Source organism: Camelus ferus, chromosome 35 (assembly GCF_009834535.1).
Source record: "Camelus ferus isolate YT-003-E chromosome 35, BCGSAC_Cfer_1.0, whole genome shotgun sequence".
Taxonomy (NCBI): domain Eukaryota; kingdom Metazoa; phylum Chordata; class Mammalia; order Artiodactyla; family Camelidae; genus Camelus; species Camelus ferus.
Genome location: NC_045730.1, coordinates 18,347,479 through 18,369,640, shown reverse-complemented (window position 1 = coordinate 18,369,640; position 22,162 = coordinate 18,347,479). Strand labels below are relative to the sequence as shown.

The 22,162-nt window shown below is 48.3% G+C and overlaps 1 protein-coding gene and 1 long non-coding RNA gene across 8 annotated transcripts in view; one reads left to right on the top strand and one right to left on the bottom strand.

Moving 5' to 3' along the window:
* Window positions 1–10,158, bottom strand: part of SVIL (supervillin) — a 215,277-nt gene extending 205,119 nt beyond the window's left edge. For 2 of the 7 annotated variants that reach the window (XM_032473601.1, XM_032473605.1), the window contains exon 1: window positions 9,743–10,052. The gene's annotated coding sequence lies outside the window, so the exon portion shown is untranslated. Of the gene's footprint in view, window positions 1–8,755; window positions 8,889–9,742 lie in introns of those variants that run through there. The other 5 variants (XM_032473602.1, XM_032473606.1, XM_032473608.1 and 2 more) reach the window with 4 other exon arrangements.
* A 2,684-nt stretch (window positions 10,159–12,842) lies between these two features.
* LOC116661454 lies at window positions 12,843–21,950 on the top strand. Its single transcript, XR_004317314.1, has 3 exons — window positions 12,843–12,926; window positions 12,995–13,000; window positions 21,941–21,950. It is a non-coding gene; the product is annotated as an uncharacterized LOC116661454 (long non-coding RNA).
* The last annotated feature ends 212 nt before the right edge of the window (window positions 21,951–22,162 follow it).

The following is a 22,162-nucleotide window of genomic DNA, read 5'->3' as shown; positions in this document are numbered from 1 at the left end:
CACTATCTATAAAATAGATAAACAAGGTCATACAGTAGAGCCCAGGGAACTATATTTAGTATCTTGTAATGGCCTATAATGAAAAAGAATATGAAAAGGAATAGATAGATAGATGTATAAATGCTGTACACCAGACATTAGCACAACATTGTAAATCGACTCTACTTCAATAAAAAAAAAATTTTTTTTAAAGCATTAAAGGGAATATGCAAGCAATGTCATCTACAGCCTGCTGGCCGTGAAGACGTGACTTCTGAGAGCTAGGACAGCGCACCCAGCTTGATGGGGAAAGCCCTCTTCACTCTCACAGGCCTGAAATAGAACCACTTTCCTCACCCAGACACAGGCGGGAACAGCAGGGCTGTGACACCCAGCACCAAGAGGCAGAGCACCGGGGAGGCCCGTCCCTCCTGGGTGACGATGAGCCTGGGGGCCAGTTTCCACAAAGCCCAGCAGAAGGAAAAGAAAGCCTCTTCAGAAATACAGTTGGCAAAACACCGAATCCAAAAGACAGTCTGAGAAAAAGCATAATCACAGACACAAAGCCATGGTCCGGACGAGGCCCCTGTGGCACATCCCCTACATGACAGTGGGGTAGCGTGGACCCCCCCCCCCGGACATCCTGGACCAGACGGCCCTCCCGGACTCCTCCTTCCTCCATGACACGCGGGGCTGAAGATGGACAGAGAAGGAAAAGTAAACTGAGGAAGGCACTGACAAGGAGCCTCCTCTGTGGCATAAAGTTTACGACTTGAGATCAGAGTTCAAACCCAGACTACTACTTAAAGCCTTACCTCATTTGAAGTACTTAACTGATCAAGGCTTCTACTCACAAACGGTGCTGAGTAAAAGCTGGACAGCCCAGCAGGCCCTCAGCACAGCACCTGATATACAGTCCCCGTGCATCCTTGATGGGGCTACGCTCCACAGCAGCACCGCCCCACCGCTGCCTCCTGTGTGTCCCCACCCAGAACCGACCTCCATCACACCTCTGACACACTCACTCCTACGCTCCTGTGCGTGCAAACCTACCTCCGGATTGTAAGCTCCAGGAGGGCAGGGTTTGCTTTATATTCTCAGTGCCAAGCACGCTCACACGTGCACACACATACACGGGGTTAACAGACGTTTGCTGAACAAACCAGCAAAGGAACAAGTGGTCTGCTTGATCACTTTCACGTCCTGCATCTATATAATCCCAATTTAAAAAGCCTTTCCCCAGGTGACGTTACAGATGTAAAACCAGACTAGACTGACTGAAGCTAATGACCATATCAAGATTCTGCTGCAACACCAGCTAAGGAACACTGCTGAAATGACGATCCCTTCGTCTGGGTGAGTTATAGTCTACACAAACATACGCTCCTATCCCAGTGCTATAAGCAGACTCCCTTATCTGCCAGGGCACGAAAACTGGGCTCCCTTTTAATTGGGAAGATCTACAACCAAACTCCATTCTGGCACAAGTGAGCATCCTTTCCCTTTTTTCCAGAGCTTAACAAACAAACAAACAAATAAATAAATAAATAAATAATAATGAAAGGAGAATAAGGAGAAATGTAAATTAAGTAGTTAGGATCAAAAAAAAAATCAGAATAAGAGTAGCTTTCCCACAGTGAGCAGGTACCAGGTGCAAGGGCTCCAGAGTTCGTGGCAAACACTGCCGCGGAGGGGCTGCACCTGGATGCTATCCCTGTCCTGGCTCAAGGCATCCTTTCCCATGGCTTCCCAACAGCCACCCTGCCCCCATCCTGACCCTGAGGACACCCCTCCGCGTTCATAGCTTTGGAGAGAAAAATAAAGATTCCCAAATCAGGGGCCATCTGTGAAGGATCTCCCCAGACCTACCCTCCAGCATATTTTATGGATGCAGGATCACTGCTAGGAAGCATCCCGGATGAGCCTCTGCCTCAGCAGTCTGCGTACTTGGTCCTCAATGTGTGTAAGTCCTCAATGACTGGTCAATCATTCAGGACTTACACACAAGCCAGGCTGGCCCCAAAGCACAAACTCAACTTCCTTCTGAGACCTTTTCAGAAATATAATTTTGGCAGAGGCGGGGGGTAGAGGGTGGAGGGGAGCAAACATTAACTCTGCTCTGTGTATGTACAATTTCCATTTGCAAAGAAAAGGTTATTCAAAGACAAGCTCATGTTTCAGTGACTTCCAAGGGGCCGCCACATGAAGGGAGAGCCAAAATAAATCTCAAAGCCATTCCCTCCAACTTCAAGCCTTTGAAATGCCCTGACCTGACCAGGTGTTCAAAGACTGGTGTTTCCAAGTTTCAATTCCAAGAACCATTAAAAAAAAAAAAAAAACTCTAAAAACTGTGATAGAGTATTTAATGTCATGATTATACCCGATGCAGGTGACAGCCAAACAGGATTGGCTCGGGTAGAAGGCAGAAGGGCCTGCAAATTGTGGGTTAGGACAAATAAAGAGAAAGAATCCACATCTCAGGAAGCACCGTCCAAGAAGAGGAGGAAGGACTGTCTACCTGGAAGTGGCTAAGAGAGTAAATCTTAACAGTGATCATCACAAGAAAAAAAAAAGTGTCACTATGTGTGATGAGGGGTGTAACTAGATATACTGCGATTACTTTGTAAATATGCAAATGCTGAATCATCATGTTAGATACCTGAAGCTAACATGTCAATTACACCTTAATAAAAAAAAAATGAAAAGGGTTTAAGAAAAGAATGGGGGTGAGGAGGAGAGGAAGAGAGAAAAAGGGGCAGGGGAGCAACAAAGCCATGTACTGGGAGCCCTGGGAAAGTGCACACACAAAGCGGTGGCAAGGAGAGAGGAGTCGTCAAAACGGGGCAGCCTGATCTGCTGGCGGATCAGACAGAAGCAAGCAGAAAGGACAGAAAGGGGGAAACTTACCCCGTGTCAAAGGGCAGGTTGGGGAGTGGGAGGAAGCAATGAAACACCAATGACAGATGAGATAAGACATTTGAAACCAACGACTGCCTGGAGGTGGCTGGGTGGCGGCAACAGACCAGGAGCAGGCGGGCCAGCCGGTCAGAGAGAAAACAAAGCGCTCTGGAAGGAGGAGAAAGCTGCCCCAGTATGTAGCTGGAGGTGCACATGGGGAGCAAGACTGTGGTTGCACAGGAAACAATATGGAAATTCTGAGCCAAGGGCTGCACCCCCAAAGCTCATCCCCTTCTTCCTCCTACAGGGAGACGGCTGTTTGCAGCCTCTGAGGAGCACGATGCTGGCAGCACGACAAGGTCACCACTACCAAGGGGGGCTGGCTCATGTTCTAACAGTCTCCGGGCGTTAAAGCAGGACAGGTTAGCTTTGACCATCCATCAAGACTTAGGTAGCACCCCAAAGCATTCCACAGGAATGAACATGCTGATGCAGAGAACGTGAAGTCATCTTCTGAAAGGAGCTGGGCTGGCTGAGGAAGGATGGTGGGTCCAGTAACCACACTGGGCCCTGTGCATATGGGGGGGTGCACATGCACACACATGTGTGCATGTGTGATGGTATGCCTGTGTTAGAAGGCTGGAAACTGCCCGCAAGAGTCAAGACTTGAAAACAGAATGTGGTAAGTGATCAGTTATGACGTGCAAAGCCGTGTAAGAAGGAAGGACGTTATCCCTGCAAAAGGACCTAGTGGAAACCCCAGGGAGGACGACTGTTGCCAGGACAAGCCCAGTGAGGTCACAGGGAGGAGGTGACATCCTCTAGTTTTGTGTAAGTTGATCCTTCCAGACTTGGCCAGCGAGAGTGCTGGGTTTTGAGGCAGGGCGCTGTAGTCCTCCAGGTCCTAGCCCAGGCAAGGATCCCAACTGGACAACCTCTTCAGTTTCCTCTTCAGGTAAAATACAGCCCACCAGTCCTCGGCCCTGGGAACCCAACAGTTCTGGAGAGTCTCACATGCAAATGGCAGCAAAACCAGCTGAAAGCAGAAACGGTGTAAGAATCGAAGATTCCTGTGCAAAAGGGGTGAAAGGAAAGGTTCGAGGATGTGTAACTGGAGCCTAGAAAGGGATCAAAGGGCTTAGAACCGTGCGCCTAGGGTCAGCAGCCCTGGGTTGCAGGGAGAGCCGGAGGTCGGGCCTCTTGTACCAGAAGCGGCTCTAAGAGTCAGCCGAGTGTCAGAATCAGAGGGTTTTATACGTGTCCAAGTGATTGGGTTGATTTTGTAACCTCTTCTAGAACAAAGGGACTGCAGCTGACTCACTTCCAATAAAGGATCTGATGTACGTGTGGAGCTGCTTGGGGCGTCCACTCACCTCCACTCCGCACAATCAGGAGACAAATGCTTTCGAGTGCTGGGCACGCGTCTGAGGACCGGGAGGGGCCTCAGGGAGAGACGGGCATCTCTTCACACACGTGCAAGGCCTTCTCTTGTTAGCACACAAACTCAAAACTTGAGAAACCTTATAATGTCTCTTCTTTCTTCCTGAACCCAGACCCTCCTTCCAGAGGTCTACTGGCAGGTCTGGCTTGCTACCCTGGGTTTATTTGAGCCAATTACACCACCAGTATGATTACACAAAAAGCTGCATGAAGAACTACCTTCACACAAAAAAGATGTGCTGCGTCCACCCTGCCCTCACACCATACTTGTTTCTGTCTGTCGGTTCTAAACAGTGAGTCCATCCAGGGCTGGGCACAAGCCCTTGTCCTCAGGGTCTGCAGGCCTGCAGCATGCAAACACTCAGCCTCAGGTTTGCTGAATGAAACCAAAGAGCCAAATCATCTTGCCTAAGGAACAACCTCTTGGAAACTCAAGTTTTCTCCTGGATAGGATAAGAGGTGGAGGCAGAGTGCCTCCGGCTCTTGCCCTCATCTTCTGAAAACAAAAGAGCGCTGTCTGGGACACACATTGTATCTTTTCTATATTTCATGCAACAGAAAAATGTATGTAATTAAACCTGATTGTTACAGCAATATCACAAAATAGTTTTAATATGAGACCCATCCCTTTGTGAGCCAATGAAATACAAAAGCAGCCTAGGTTTTAAGTATGGAAAAACTATACCCACACTGGTTATTCTCAAAAAAATTGCATTCGGAGGGGGAAGGGGGAATGTTAATTCTGACACTTCCTTTTCAACCTTGTCCCCTGAGACGCTCTATCTGGAATAACATTGACATACCAGAAACAAACAGGACTCCTTACAATGGCTACAGTTTAACAAAGGCGTCTGGGTTTTTACCTTCCTTGGTTACTGCACAAAAGCAGCAAATGCAAGTACAGTTGCCCCGGCAGCTGGCAAGTTCTCTCCCATATGCGCAGAAGTTGGTGGAACAGCTGGGAAATGCAAGAGTGCTTTTGAACAAGCGGCCAGGCGATCCAAAATAACGCCGCCTGTTCATCTTCTGCACAATGGAAGCGACAGCCCAGCGCAGGTCTGGCGCATGCCCCTCAGCTGCTGCCTCCCTGCCGCCGCCCTGGAAGCTCCACAAGTAGCTACAGATGCAGAGGGATGCAGGAGAGCGGGAACCTTGTGCTAACCCTTTGTGTGCCATCTTGCGGGTGCATGCACTCATTCTGCAGAGTGGGAGAAGGCTGCATTCCGTCCCCAAATGCAAAAGCCATGTATTGCTTTAAAGGGCCATCCCTCCCTGGGGGGATCTTCCAGTCCCAGGCACTTCTTGGTAACAACTTTCAGGTTCTGGTGGCATTTAAAGACATTATAAGGTTTTCAGTGATGCCCATGATGGTTATTTAAAAGATATGTGCAAAAAGCAAAATCAAGAACTAGGAAACAGCAACATTCAGAGGTCTTTCAGAAGGTGCTTAATGGATTATAAGAAAAAAACAAACACTTTCTCCACTTGCGTTTGCTAAACTGAAAAGCTTCCAAGTGTGTTAACCTATGAAATAGCTACTGTGGTTGTTCACTAGTCGTGCAGCTTAACTGGACATATCCAGATCTCTTCACGTCACCTTCCAAAAGTTAGTTTGGCAATTTTCAGATCAAACATAATTGGCCATATCTGAGCAAATAGTTTGCAAATGTTATCTCAGACACCTTCCCTCCCCTGTCAATTTTGTGGCTCATCTTTCAGCAGACTCCAGAAAATATTTTCCAAGTAATGGGCCCACTTGCCAAGACTGGGTCAGCATGATTTTCACAGATACATATTTTTCTCTAGTGCTGTAAACGGCTAGTGAATGAACAAAGAGAATGTGCTTGCTTCTTTTTCTCCAGCTTGTTTGGGTTTCAGTTTTGTGGGGGTTTTTTGTTTTTTGTTTGTTTTTTCTTTTTTAAAGCCATGTCATCTTGGCCATTAGGATACTGGCTTCAAATTTAACGGAGAGAGAGACAGCTGGAGGGCTGGCCACAAAGTTACACAGTGGTAAAACCACGAGGAAAGCCTTCAGTTCCGGGGGCCCCTTGTAAACTCCTTGGGCAGCTAGACAGTTTTCCATCACTACCAACCCCTTGCTCCCAAAACACACACACACACACCCCACTTGCTGACAAGAAAGAAGAATCGCTAAGTGTACCACCTTGCTGTATCAACTAAGAAGAATAGTGAGTAACTATCAACTCTTATTTCTTTGGATGAATGAAGGGGAGAGAGATTCTGTTCCTAAACAGCATGGTTATCAGTTAACACTCGTTGGGAGGCCACTGTGAACTAGATTCTGCACTGCTAAGTGCCTTCTATCAGTGATCAAGTGTAACCCCCACAGCTTGAAACCAAGGAAATGCTATTATTGTCCAGAAGAGGAAAGTGAGGTTGGGAGAGGCTGAACAGCTGCCCAACACCATAGACCTATAAATGGTGGAGGGGACATTTGAAGCCTGCCGTTCTGACTTCAGAAGCTTGTCCTTAATCATCACGCCTCACTGCCTCCACAACTGGCACTGCACTGGGACCTTCTGAGTCACGGACTGTCATCCCAGAGTTTCAAACATCTTCTTTAAGGCAATACATTTTAAGTACATTCACGACAATGCCACCATCCCATCTTACAAACCAGAGCTCAATAATGCATAAAGATGTGTACATCTTAGGTGCCTGAAAGGAAGTTTAGTCTTAATCCACCAGGCAGTTAATTAAGGTTGGTTTCACTTAATCTTACACACACATTCAGCATGGTGGCAAAGTCACAAGGCTTCTACAGGGTAGGAACTGCTTGCCTTCCTGCAGGGAAAGCCAACAGAGCTCTGAGTTCCATGGAGTTCCTGACCCCAGGCCCACTTGCCTAGTGAGACACCACACAAGGCAGAGGATAGCTGTTTCTGACTCTCTTTGGAGTTGTCAGTTAATTCTAGGGGGTTTAGTTGTCTTTATATACCTGGAGCTTTAAACAAAGAGTTGGTTTAGTTGAGGCCCTGTCCCACACAAAAGTCAGCCACCTGTGGAAAGCCAATCTAACCCTAACTAGCTAACACTATCAAACCAAACTTGGGGTTACAGCTGACCCCTTCACTCAGCAATCCACAAAAACTTTTCAGGAACAGCCTTCGCATAGAAACTGGGAGGAGCAAACAGTACCCCTTAGAACAGGACAGACTTTTGGTCCCAGAAACCTCTTTAAGCCGGTTTCCCCAACTGTAAAATAGAAATAACCTGCTTTGGAAGAGGCTGGGAAGTTTCAAAGAGAATGGTGAAGGCCCTCCCCAAGTGTATGTAAGTTTCTCTCCTACATAAGCACCTCGTAAACGCCAGCGCCTGCCCTTTGTCTACTTCTGAAGGGAGTGGCGGCAGATAAGATAAGAAAACGTGAATTCTATCCATTGATTTCTGCTAGATAAGGTTTCACGCCAGAGCAGAGGGCCCCGGGTTTCTCTTCCGCAGCACCTCCTCTGGCATCCAGCTCCCGGGAAACGTCTGTCGCCCGCTGGGGATACTGCCCCCGCCGTTTCAAAGACGGACTTGTACACAAGTCGGGGTTGTGCATAAAGTTACCATAATCTAGGGGTGAGTGGGGAACAAGGGGCCCTCTTCATCTCTCCATTCTCTGTGAGGATCTTCCCGCTGCAACCAACTGTCAAGACTTCACTGGAGCTGTAATGCCTCCGCCAGGAGCGCTTAACCCCCCGCACCTGACCCAGATTGCGGCCTGGACTGGAGCCGCCTGGCTGCTAACTCACAATAATGCAATTACCGCCTTCTGGAGCTCCCCTCCAGGTGCCGGGGGCTGCTGCTGTCACCCCGGGACTAAACCACTCCCTTCCGGGAGTCCGAGCGGAGGGGGGTGTGGCTCGGCGGGCTGGCTGGGCCGCGGGCGCGGGGACCTCACGGATGCGAGGGCCTCGAGGGGGCGCGACCCTGAGACCCAGAGGAAGCGCGCGGGGACCGCTGCAGCCTTCGCCACCAGCCCGATGGGGAGAGGAACCGGCGGTGTCACAGTTCTGGGCACAAGCGTGCCCCTCCCCGGGTCACCCCTTCCCCGCCCCTCCTCCCCGCCTAACGGGCCGCCCCGCTAACTTCCCGAAACTCCGCGGAGGGAAATCCTGACCCTGCCGGCACCTCCGGGAGGCGCGCGCCCGGGCGCGCCGGGGACGGAAGTGGCTGGGAGCCGCGGCCGCGCCGCGCCTTTGTTGCTGCTCCGGGACCCCGCGGGCCCCCGGGAGCGCCCCATCGCGGCGGCCGGGGGATCAACCAACCCTCCCTGCCCGCCGCCCCCGCAAGACCGCCTGGAGCCCGTCTTAACTGACCCCACCTCCGGTCCCCGAAGGAGAGCGTGCCGCGGCGTGTCTTAGTGTCTGCCAGCCGGAGCACTTCGCACGGATCCCTGCCCTCGGCCACCAAGCACAGGGACGCTCCTCACCTTCCGAGCTTTCCCTAGACTTCTGGGGGCCAGAATCGCCGCTCCCCGCCGGACAGCGGCTGGGCAGCCCCGACTCTCGGCAGCGCCACGGCCACTCCCTGCCTCCTTTCACGGAGCGAGGACCGGGTCCCCCTCCCGGGATGATTCACTGCTCCTCACCTGGAGCCTCGCTCGAGTCCCCTCCCTTCCGTCGGCCCGCGCCGCAATCGGGAGCGGGCGCCCTCTGCCGGGCCACGCAGCTAGAACTCCCGGCCGGAGCGGGTCGGAAACAAGAGCCTAGCTGAGTGCAGGGAACCCCGCGCCTCCGCAGCCACCTCTTTCTGAGAAAGGGCCAGCGCGCCAGGGCCGTGCTGGGCCGCCAAGCCCGGGCAGGGACCGACACCGCGTGGAGAGGACGGGAGCTGTCCCCGCGCCCCGGGGCCCCTGCGCGCCCGGAATCGCCCCACTTGCGGGCCAGCCGGTCCAGTCCTGCCCCCGGGAGGCGTCCCCAGGAAACCATCAATTGCGTGTGACTGCCAGCTTAAAAACCCTGGAAAGGGAGTTTTACTGTGTCAAAACGAAGTTTGGGTCCTTGTTCTCAGTAACCCTCTTCTGCCTGAATTAAAGGGACAGAGAGGAGGACGGTGGCCTGTCACACCCCGCAGTCCTAGGACTTGGAAAACGTTTGGGGCGAGCTTCAGGGACAGTCGCAGCCTCCGTCGAGCCCAAGGTCTGTCCGGGGGCTGGAGGCCGGCTGGCGTGTAGCTCCCCAGCCCGGGGAGGGGGGGGAGTGGCTGTCCAATGACTCGCTCTTTCGTCCGAGTAAACAAACTTCCCGCAGGTGAGCCTGCTCCCCACCCCCACCCCGCCTCCGCCCTGCCCCAGGTCCTGGGTGCAACTTTGGAGGGGTACCCGGTGGAGGGAAGAGGACACCTACACGCTACGCTTCGCGTCCACGGCCAAGCGCGTCCACGCGCGCGCCCCAACTTCCCGACCGCGCTCACCTACCCGGCGCGCTCGCCCACCTGCCGGCCGGCCGCCTGCACACAGTTCCCCACGGCGACGAGGGTGGCGGGGGCGCACACTCGTCCTGGAGCTCGCTGGCTTCTCCGCGAGGGGCCCAGGAGAGTCTGTCCTGACCCCGGTCCCCGCAGCTGCCGGAGCAGACAAGTTGCGAGGCAGATCAGGCCGCGCCAGCGCCTCCTTCCCCGAGTGCGGGCGCGCGAGTCCCGGCGCGGCGGGCGGGCGCCGGGTATTAATTGTAGGGCCCCCGGGTGTCGGCCGCCGCCGGGCTCTCTGAGTGGCTCGGACCGCGAGCCAGGCCGGCGGGGCCGGCGCGACCCACCCCCTCGGCGCGCGCACGCGCACAGCGGCTCCAGGAGGGGGGCCCCCGAGACTCGCCGCGCTCCCGCGGCTCCAGCCCCGCCGCTACCCTGAGGCCCGAGGGGCGCCGCTGACCTCAGGGACCCCCCAGCGGGCTCTCAGAGTGTCCGGCGGCTCCAGGAATAAAAGCCGACAACCTGTGCTAACGTTGTAGCCAGTGACGCTCCGGGCCAGTTGTCAAAAGACGGTCCTGGTCCGGCCACTCACGACTGTGAAAAGTCACGTCACCCTTCGAACTGCGAGTCCCTACAGGGGGGCCATCCCCTCTCTCAGTGTTCTCATACTTTACACATTCGCTGATGAGAGCCTCCTGCCCACCCAAAACGCAGATTGCTAGCGCCCCCCCCCCCCCACGATGTCTGATTCTTTAAATCTGAGAGGGCCAAGTTGCTTTTTTAACAAGTTCCCAAGTGATGCTGAGGCAGTTGTGAAGGCTGAGTGAGTTAAGGTTCGTGAAGTACTTAGTAATCTGCAAAGCGTAGGTAAATGTAAACCCATGAAATCCACCTGTGCTACTTGTCTGTTTCACCAGCTAGGGCTCCTGTTAATCTCCCTCCAACCCCCTTCTTTTCCTCCGAGTCTTAGATTCCTACTTTCCCTCCCCAGTATGCACTCCTCTCAGAAAAATGCAAGGTGGGTGTGTTAGCTTCCTAGGGCTCTCATGACAAGCTACCGCAGACTGGGTGGCCTGGACCCCAGAAGCTTATTTTTTCGTAGATCTGGAGGCTAGAAGTCCAAGATGGAGGTTCAGTTTCTTCTAAGACCTCTCTCCTTGGCTGGCAGATGGCTGCCTTCTGTGTGTGTCTGTGTGCTAATCTCTTATAGAGACACAAGTCATCCTGGATGACAGCCCACCTGTAAGACTTCATTTTAACTAAATTACCTCTTTAAAGACCCTACAGCCAAATAAAGTCACATTCTCAGGCACTGGGAGTTAGGGCTTCAACAGATGAATTTGGAGGAACACAATTCAGCCCATAACTAAGATTCACTGCCCCTAAAATCCTACAACAGTAGATCCAGCCTTCTTTAGCCCCTACTCCATCCCTACCCCTCCACTGTAGGCTGGCCTGCATGCACAGTTGAGCGCTGTGATTAGAAGCAGAGAGGATTTAAACCCCAGTAAAGAAACAGCCTCTCGACTCAGCTCATGGTCCTCAAGAAGACACCAGGACAACACTCTGATGTGTGAAAAAAAATGTTGGGAAGTCTATCAGGAATTTGGAACCCCTACCCAGCAAACATTTCAGAACCAGCCCTTTATGGTTTGTTAATGACTCAGTACAGAGTCACCCTTACCTTTGTCCTGCCTTTGTTGGAGCTTTGCCTTCTGTCTGGCATCTCTGGAAGGCTCCTGAAGGAGGGAGTATGTTGAATAAACACAATAAAAACTCTTCACTCCTCCTGCTATCTGTGCAAGCCCTGGCGGCATTTAAACTAGGGAAGGCAGGAAGGAAGCAAAGACGTGGGCTGTTAGCACTGATCCTATGCTAACTAGAGCCAGCTGATCTTCCAGCAAATCAGTTATAGCCCTGAATGTGGGACTGTCCCCAAGCCTCATCCCCAGTCCTCTGCTGGTTCCACTTTCTATCCTTGCTTTATAGCTTCACAGAACACCAGGCTAGATCCCTCCCCAGTCTCCAGATCCAAGTGGCTACTGGATTAGCCTAGGCCCTCCAAACTCAGTATGCCCCTCTGTTCCACCCCACCACCATCGCCCGGCAGAGGCCCTTTGTAACATCAGCCTCCTAATTAGACCCGCTGCTCCTGGCCTGCCTTCTTGGCCAGCATCCTCCATGTTGCTGCTTTAAGGATCTAGTTGTCCTGTGCCTTTTTAAAACCTCTCAATGGGTTCCCTTTATGTTTCAGGAGGAAATTCAAGGTCCTTCACTCCCCTCCCTCTGGAAGCTCATCTCTGATCATTTCCCAATCTGTGCCCTTCACTGGAGCCACAGGAACCACGCACAGTGCTTGCAGACTCAAGAGGGGCCATGCTCTCTGAACACAAATACCCAAGACTCTCTTGGTCTGGCATCTCTGGAAGGTTCCTGAAGGAGGAACCATGTTGAATAAATAACAGTAAAAACTCAGTGTCACTCCTAGTCTCCTCCAGAGTCACCAGGTCTAGGAAGCCCCCCTGACCCCTCCTGAATTAGGGGTCCCCTTGCTGGCACTCCAAGTGCATCTCAGTCATAGCACTTAGAATATTGGCCATAATTACTGGGTCACCATCAGCGTCCTCCATTAACCCACGAGGTCCTGGAGGACAAGCACTTTAGCCATTTTTGTAAGTCTAGCTTGAACTTGATGATCCAAAAAAAACAACAAAACAAGAAAAAAAGAAGTTTGCTTTAAGGAATGAATTACTTTTGAGAAATTCCAAAGGTTTAGTCAAACTTAGCATCTGTTAGCAAAGACTTTATTTGGAGCAGTCTTCACTTTTTCTGACTGTCCTTTGTGAACACCCTCCCTTAAGTTACTTCCTGTTTGAATTATAGGTTCATCCTTCAGAATCTCTAGTTAACTTCCCTGCTTCCTAAATAGCCAGGATGCCTGAGGGTTTTTCAAGCTGTTCATCACGAAATCAGTTTTATGCCTAAATATGAGAATTTTTTAAAAAAATGAAACAATTAAAAATACTTAAGTGTATCCTGCCTAGTGAAACTTAGTATTGTTTTCATGAAAATTTTGTTAAGTATAATTGTGAGTTGGGCATGTGTGTGTGTGTGTGTGTGTGTGTGTGTGTGTGTATACAGAGCTGTTGTGTCATCAAATTTATTCCTTCCTGTGGGTCATGGCTACAGCTGGAGTGACACTGTCTCATGCTGGAGTTGTGCTCTCCAGAGGGGACACATAGTTATAAAGACATTGGAGAAGGAGGTCGTTAAGCAGAAAACATTTTCTGGAAAGATGCTCTGAGCCAGGCTTTTCATCCAGGCATTGGCAGAGTGGAGAGTGAAACACAGTGCTGCCCGTACACACAGTAGGCGCCACATAAGTGCTTTTATTGACTGGTGTACATATGGAGATGGGTCAAGACGTACAAGATGTGGGTGTGGGAAGTTCTCTTGGCTGGAGTCTGTCCAGGAGTAATAAGAAATGAGATCACTGACATGGAGAAGAGGAGGGAGGCCTGCTGCCACCAGGCATTGCTGGTGTGCCCTGAGGTTTCCAAACACAAGCGGAAGTTGCAGTGGCATGGGATTTCCTAACCCAGTTTCCATCACGAACATTCCCAGATCAAATGCTATGAAGCGCACCCTTACTAAAATAAAAACACTGCTTTCTCTGGGTCAGAGTCAGAGGTGTAGACCTGTGGTGCTCAAAGCCGTGAGTTCAGATGAAAAGCCAGATTTTCTCATCTCTGATAGTCGACTTGTCTGGAAAGCCCATGGCGAGAAGGGCAGGAATGAGATAGGATTACGTAACAGAGAAGTAACAAGTGGCCCTTATAAAGCTGTAACCTTGAGAGTTATGCCAAGTATTTCCATCCATTTTAAATGCCTCTAACCAAGGAGCCTAGATCCAGCCCACAAACATTTAGAAGGCTATGTTCTCACTCCCTAGACTAAAGTTTAGAATCTGTAAAAGCAGGTTACCATGTAAATAAAGAATACATATTACTTCTACTATTTTTTTTTCCCCACTGCTGAAGTCATTCTGATTTGGGCAGATTAGAATAATAAAAACTTGGGCCAGGGGGATATAGACAAGATGTGGGGGGAGTTGCTAACTTTCAAAAAATCTTAGACTTGTTTTTTATTGAGGTAACATTGGTTTAAAACATTATGTAAGTTTCATGTGCACAACTTTCTCTGTCTATTTCTGTAGACCGCCACAACATGCTCACCCTCAAATTCGGTTTCCATCCACCACCATGCGGGTGGTCCACTTTTCCTCTTACCCTTTCCCCTCTGTTCTCTGCATGTTTGTTTTTGTCTGGTTTGTCCACTTGTTTTGCTTGTTTGTTTTTTATATGCCACATATGAGTGAAATCATACAGTATGTAGACATGATTTTTAAAAATAGAGACAAACTGGTGGACCAGAGATAGCCAGACGTATAATAAAAAATAAATTCTAGGAGACAACTTCTCTGTTCTCTTGCTTCTAAAGAGAAATACACTTGGCCACGGAGATTACAGAATTTTAAATTTGAAAGATGGACAGAATCGGAAAGAAATCAGACAGGTGACAAGCATGAGATTTAACAAAACCTAGCAAATGGGTTCCAGATCCTTCTTCTTCTTCAGCTTTGAGGGAAACCCACACACAACAGGATAAGTTGGCAACAAAAAAATGTGATTTCAAAAAATTACTGGGGACTGAAATATCCTTCGATATTATTTATAACACTGGCCATGTCTCAGCCATCTAAACTAAGGAGATGTGTGTCAGTTGACTTTTCCCCCCTAAATACAGAGAGTATTCTTTGGCCATATTTCACTGTCCACTCCTTATTCTATGTAATTTTATAGCTAATAAACTCTTCTTTAATACCTTGAAAGTTAGCAGTAGTTTGGGTACCTAGAGGAATATGTGACTGAAGGTACTAATAAAAATTGAAAATATAGGCGTGGCAGAACCAGCTCAGCAGTTCTCATCTCCTTCAAAGCACCTGCTGAGGGAGGCTGTGTAGTTACTTCTTTATGCTGCTGCCTCCTTTTGGAACTTTTTCCAGCTATTAAAATCGGTGGTAAACCATTCTTTCTGTACTCGGTTTTTGCCCACTCACTACCTCACCTGTCACTTTCCCCCTCCCAGCCTCCTATTGTCTGCTTCCATTTTCTAGTTCAGCAGTGTTGGTTACCTACTTCTCCATCCTCTGAGGGTTGTAGGACCAGCCAGCTTGTGTTCAAAACTGTGTTACTTCGGGCCAGTTATTTAACCTCTCTGTTCCTCAGTTTCCTTATCTATAAACTGGGAGGTAGTGACTACTCCCTTCTGAGGACTTTTATAAAGAATTTAGAGAATGCAACTGACAAGGTATTAATATCCAAAATATGCAAACAGTTCCTACAGCTCAATATAAAAAAAATCCAATCAAAAATGGGCAGAAGACCTAAATAGACATCTCTCCAAAGAAGATATACAAGTGGCCAACAGGCACATGAAAAGATGCTTAACAACCCAAATTATTAGAAAATGCTGATCAAAACCACAATGAGGTATCACCTCACAACAGTCAGAATGGCCACCGTCAAATAGTCTATAAATAATAAATGCTGGAGAGGATGTGGAAATGAGGGAGCCCTCCTGCACTGCTGGAGGGAATGTGAACTGGTGCAGCCACTGTGGACGACAGCATGGAGGTTCCTTAAAAAACTAAAACTATAGCTACTATGTGATCCAGAAATCCCAGTCTTGGGCATATATTCAGAAAGGATGAAAACTCTATTTTGAAAAGACACATGCACCCAATGTTCATAGCAGCCAAGATACGGAAACAACCCAAGTGCCTATTAACAGAGCCAATCTGTCTGTCTGTCTATCTATCTACAATGGATTATTACGCAGCCATAAAAAAGAATGAAATACTGCCATTTGCAGCAACATGGATGATCCTTATTCTATGTAATTTTACAGCTAATAAACCCTTCTTTAATAGAGATGATCGTTACCAGTGAAGTAAGTTAGACAGAAAAAGACAAATATTATATATCACTTATATGTGGAAATCTAAAAAATAATACAGATGAAACTGTATATGTAACAGAAACAGACTCATACACATAGTAAACTCATGGGTACCAGAGGGAAAATGTGGGGGAAGGGATAAATTAGGAGTTTGGGATTACCGGATACAAACTACTATACATTAAAGCAACAAGGATTCACTGTATAGCATGTAGAACTACATTCGATAGTCTGCAATAACCTATAATGGAAAAGAGTAGAAAAAAGAATAGAGATATATACATACACATATGTAACCATATCACTGTGTTGCACACCTGAAACTAACACATTATTGTAAATCAAGTATATTTCAATTCTTAAAAAATACACACACAATGTGCCCCAGAAATTCCAAGAAGAAAAATAAAATTTAGACCAATACCTCTAAAATGGTAAGCGGTTCATAAATAGTGACTGTTATTCTTAGGTATTATACATGAAAACTTCACCTGCCATTCTCTCAGTTAATGACTTATTTGCATGAGAACCACTCTGGACTTTGTCAGTGTTGTCAGCGGTCTCTGGATGCTGGGATGGCCCCTCTGTATTTCATTACAAGCATTGCACTCATTTGTTGCAACAAATGTGCACTCAGCTCTGCAGGCCCTGTGCTGGACACCTGGTAGAAAGCTATGGGACAGCACATCTGTATCTGAGATGACAAAGGAAGTAGTTGTCATTTGCAGTCACCAACAGGTGAAGTCTGAGGATGTCTGAGTTATATAGTTATATGCAGACTGTAGACTGTAGGTATGTAGACTGTAAGCCCCTTGAGGGCTGACCTCCACTGCCCTCACTAGAAAACATTTCTCTTTGCCCTGGGTTTCCTTTCTAAGTAACGCCCAGGATCACCAGCGTTGTTTAGATAATACTCTGCCACCTGTCATTAGCTGAGTCCCTTGGGTGTCCCTCCAAGTTGATCTCTGCAAACTCTGACTTCCAGACACACCAGCGGCTGGGCTCAGGAATGGGGCCTGGGAGCCAGCACTCAAGAAGGCTCACAAAACAAACTGCCAGGGGCACCCACAAGGGGCTAAGTCGTGACAGAGGCATAAAAATTAACCAGAGAAGAAAGAGAGAAAGAAGACCCCAGGGAGACATTCGGTTAGCTTCTCATGAATTGCTTGCTTCACGCTTCTGCAGCACAAAACCACCCAAGTGACTTTGAAAATACCATCCCTACCCCCTGCAACAAGGGTCCAGTGATGGCTCCTGCTTCCAGGAGATGGATGACAGCTAGTCTGATCCCTTTACAGAGAGCCCTGGGCTGCCCACTCTCCATACAGGGGCTGGCTCCATGGCAGTGGACCTACTGATACAGGAAAAATGGGTGCTTGAGCATGGCCGTGTCCCAGGTCTCAGTCAAGTCCCTGGGATGCGCCCCAACAAGTAGGGTCCTTGGCTTATTGCAGGAAAGAATTCAAGAGCAAATCATAGAGTGAAGGTAGATTTATTCAGAGAGATACAGACTCCACTGACAGAGTGTAGGCCATCCCAGAGAGGCCACGAGGCATGGAGGTAGGTGTTTAGTTTCAAGTAAAGGTAGGTGCACACTCCATAGACAGAGTGCAGGGTGCCTCAAAAGGCAAGAGAAAGGGGGAGGGGGAGAGAGAGAGAGGGAGGGATGTGAGGCTGTTAGTATTTAAGGGCTTGGTGATGTCATGTGCTAACAAGTGGGAGGGTTATTCCAACTCCTTTCTGGAAGGGCCTGGGATTCCCAAGAACTGGGCCATCACCCACTTGAGACCTTTTACGGTCAACCTTGAAACTGTCCTGGCACCTGTGGGAGGGCCATTTAGCAGCTATTGTATTTCAATGAGCATATAATGAGGCTCAAGGTCAACTGGAGAGGAACCTTCTGCCATCTTAGTGCCAATGGCTACATCATTCTTTTAAAGGCTGTGCCCTGCCTCCTGCCCTCCTGTGTTATGGCCACGACCCCACACCCATCTGTACCATTTGGAAAGTTTCCTGAACTCCTCTCATGCTCACTAGACCCCATGTGCCTCCAGTCTAAGCTGCAGTTCTGGTCCTGAGGGAGATGGCAGACGTCCTGTTGTTGGTCACCACGGAGATAATACCCCTTCCAGGAGCTGGAGGTCGTTGTGCTTCTGTTCTGTCACTGAGCTGCTGCAGAGAAGACATTTTTTTCTCATTCCACCCCTATTTATTAAACCCAGCCCTTTTTATCCTCCTTATCAAATCTTGCCTAACTCTAAACCAGGGTTTTATTTCATATGACAGAATGAAAAATAAGTAATTCCCCACTTCAGCTTAAACTAGAACAACACAGGAAATAAATGAGTTGCCAGGCAGCCAGAGGCCAACAGAGCATTTTCCTGGTGTGGATACAAATCTAAGATGGGCCTCTGACTCTAACCTGATCTGCCTTGGAGAAGATGATGTAAGAAAAGTCTTAAAGAAACCCAACTCCAGAAAATTAAAGCCAACAGGCTTGCTCAGCCAGGACATGCAGTCCAAGGGGATCCTGACCTGATGGAAATCAAAGCGCCTCACCTACCAAGCTTGCACACGGTCCAACGGTGCACAGGAGCTCGGCTGGGACAACCAGAGGGCTTGCAGTTCAGGGTACAGGACTGCCTTATGACAGGGTCCTGGAAATCGCAGTTGAACCCTACAGACACATCCCTCAAGGGCTCCAGGAGAACCAAGAGGAAATCTGTGCTGAAGATCAGAATCTGGGGTTAATTGCTAGTCTTAAGAATAGTGCTTTCTTCCAGATGGTGTAATAGATCTTGTCCTGAGAGATTAAGACTGCAGCTGCAGGATGGGCCAGGAACCTTCTCATTTGACAGGGCCCATGACTGGGTTTGAGGGTGGTGGACAGGCTGGGTGGAGGAGCTCAGGCATCTTGTGCATCTTCTGATTGCTGCCCCGCTGCTGGGTTCCTGCCCTTCGTGGTGCTAGGTATCCCAGCTCTGCCCCTCCCCGACTCCACACTGCCCTGCTTTCCCAAAGACAGGATTCGTTAGGCTGCTTTCCGCTAAAAGTAACAGACTGTCCTCTTCCTGTTAGCTCAAAGAACGAGGCTCTGTTATGGCCAGTGCAGAGGGTTTTAGGATTCACTCAGTCCGGTGGCTTTAGAGTCTGTTTCCCTAAGGGTTCTTTCTGCAAGCTTCATCCTCAGGCTGGTGGCAAGAGGATGCTGCAGCTGGGGGGATCATGTGGCCCTGCTTGACCACACCCATGAGAAGAAAGCAAAAATCACTCCCAGAAGCTCTTTAAGACTGAGAAACAAACTTCCCCCAAGCCCCCAGAAACTTGGAGTCTCTGTTTCCATGCAGTTGGCCCCAATTCCATGTTCTCATTCCTAAATCTGTCACCAGCAAGAGAGGTGGCAGTGCCCCTTGACCAATCCACCCCTCCCCTGGTGTTGAGGGTGTCAATTATACTTCCCTTGAGGCCCCATGACTATAGGGGGAAGGGGAGAGATCTGAACAAAACTGGGGTTCCAGTACCAAAAAAAAAAAAAAAGGATAGAAAGAATGCTGAGGGGGTGGTTATGATGACATCTGCCACAGGTTATGTCTTTATGATCATTTTTAATAATAATAATAACTATGGTAATCATTATACCATTCCCCCGAAATTCTGCCTCTCCACCTTCTCAGCAAGTGGTAGCATTGAACTTCTTGGCTCTCCTGTGGGGCTGTGTTGCCAGAACTGGCCAGTGAGCTGTGAGCTGAAGTGATGTGTGTGTCTCCTGGGCCAGAACATTTAATTGCCTGCACTAGTTTCTTCATATAGTTCTCTTCTCCTGCCACAGGAACCAGCCAAGCTCCAGACAGCAGCCACCCTCATCAACCTCATCCTGGAGTGAGGACAGTGCAGAGCAGAGCCTCCAGGTTACCTGCAATGGGCCTGTGGCATGATAAAGAAACATACTTTGCTATTTTGAGATAATTTGTTACCGCAACAAAAGCCTAGTGTATTTCAACTGATACAAGAGCTTACATCTATTGAGTGTTTTATCATATTCCAGGAACATGATAACACATTGTCACTGGTCTCTATGGATTGGAAAAATCAGGAGTGGTGGAGGCTCTGTCCATCTCCCCACACTGTCAAGATGACTTTGTTCCTAGACATCATACCAACTGGCAGTTTTGCCAAAGGATGTATCTAAGTACAGGTTATCCCACCACACAACAGGTAAACACCTCAAGGACTATGGAACAGAGAATAAGTGACTACCAATGTGTGTGGATGTGTGGATGGGGTCATCAGAAAGAGGTCAGAACATTCAGGTATACACAAACAAACACTGGGAATTCAATAAGAGGATAAAGCAAAGAATAAACCATTGGAGTAAAATTCTCCATGGTTCTCTGGTGTTTCTGCATATCTTGTGATCAGTGCACTGAATGCCTTTTGTCTCAACTACCTTTTCAAGGACGTTTGTACAGCAAACAGTTTGGAGGATACAGATAATGCCTCCCTGAGAGAGAAGAGCAGGTCTGCCTCCACACTGGAAGGTAGAGATAAAAATATCTTTCTCGGAAGCAAAGGAAAGTATACTTACTTACTTTCCAGTACAATAAAGATAATGTCCTCCTCCACAGCAAAGCAGGCATGCTTACTGCCCACTACAAAAGAGTCAAGCTCCTTAAGCACAGGGCTCCTCTCCTCTGATGCAACTCACTGCGTGTGTAGCTGTCATCATTTTGTGGGAATTGACGCTTAGGTGCAAAAATTCTGATACACTGCATACAGCTGTTGCTGGAGGTAATAGACTGTCCTTTGTCTCTGACCCAGGAGTCTCATGTCTCCTGGCAGCAATCATGAAACTGTGGCAAGCTGACTTGTTGGCTTGCAAGTAGGGTAAATCTCAGACTCTTCCTAATTCCTGACACATGTGGTTGTTTACGGACAGGTAACATTCTCAGTTAACCATAAAGAGAGAAGTTAGAGAGAAACCTTTCTTATCTCAGGATTCTGCCCAGAGAAGTTGATCTTTTCCTAGCAATATTCCTTATGTTCCTTTCTTAAACCTGGTAGACTCAGATGATTAAAAACCCCAAGATCAGGTATGGTCTTCAGGCTGGGCTGCAGACGTGCTCAGCTGCTATTCCCCTGCTGGGAGAATTTTCTCTAGAATCTTCCCATCCACCTGAGAATCTAAGCAACCAGCTTGTGGAAATAAACCAGGATGCTACCCTGGGGTCTCATTGTCCAACTGCCTGAATGAAGGTCTGCTCTGGTAGCCCCTTGCTTTCTGTGTTCCATTATCAGAAACCCTTGGCACTGCAAGTTTCCAAATCAGAAATGGAATCTTCTCTGTGAGAATCCTATTTGAACAGAGTGTGGAATTGATTCTAAGGGTTTGACATAAGCTTTAACATCTGACTTATAAATATGTCACCTGCCATGTCCTGAATGAAGAAAACCCATTGCAGACAATCAGGGCTCAGAGAACAATGGATTTGATGGAGTTCTTTGTACCCAGATACAAGTTTTCCCTGACAATTCAGTGCCAAAATTTAAGGAATTCCTTATAAGACACTACTGAGTTATCAGTGTTCCTTAGGGATGCAAGTATATTTTTACCTTTGCAAAAAACAAAGAGAATAAAACAACCTGCTTGGAATTGAGACCACCCAGGAAATAGTCTTTAGACCCATCCAAGTCACTGAGTCAGACTTCAGTGATTAATTTTTATAAGTGAATTTTCATTGTGTGTCAAGCTGTCAATCATATATTAGCAGAAGCTATAAGATGTGCTGGAGAAAACCTCTTGGAATAAAAAGGAATCATCAATATGGCATTTCTGCAAGACCTCAACCCATTTACTTTCCAGTATTAAATTTATTCATTTATTAGTTCAATCTGAATAATTTCCTGAATACTTATTAATGTGCTAGGCTGAAACAGATACAGCCCCTGCCCTGGAAATGTTCACTTAAGAAGGGTTTAATTTCAGAAAGTGTTAAGTTCTATGAAGAGAAAATAAATAGTGTTGTCAAAGCTTATAGTAGAAGTTCTACCCAATTCCGGGAGGCTCAAGGATGGCTTGCCTAAAATGGGACACTGGGCCTGAACTCTCGAGGCTTTAAAAGGATTCACTGTGCAAAGAAGTCCAGAAGAAACAGGGGCAACAGGGGTTAGAAGATTATTCCAGGCTGAGGGAACAGCGTGTCCAGAGGCCTGGTGGCAGATGCATCCTTGTTACTTTTACGGCAATAAAAAAGGGTCAAGTCCAAAATTTGGGACAATTTGAGCAACAAAATATATAGTGACAGCAACAGATATCATGGACTAAATTAAATATCCACCAGGTCACAGTGATAATCAACAGTTTAATAAATAAATGAATGAGAAGAAAAGCTATTCCTTAGAGTAGAATTCT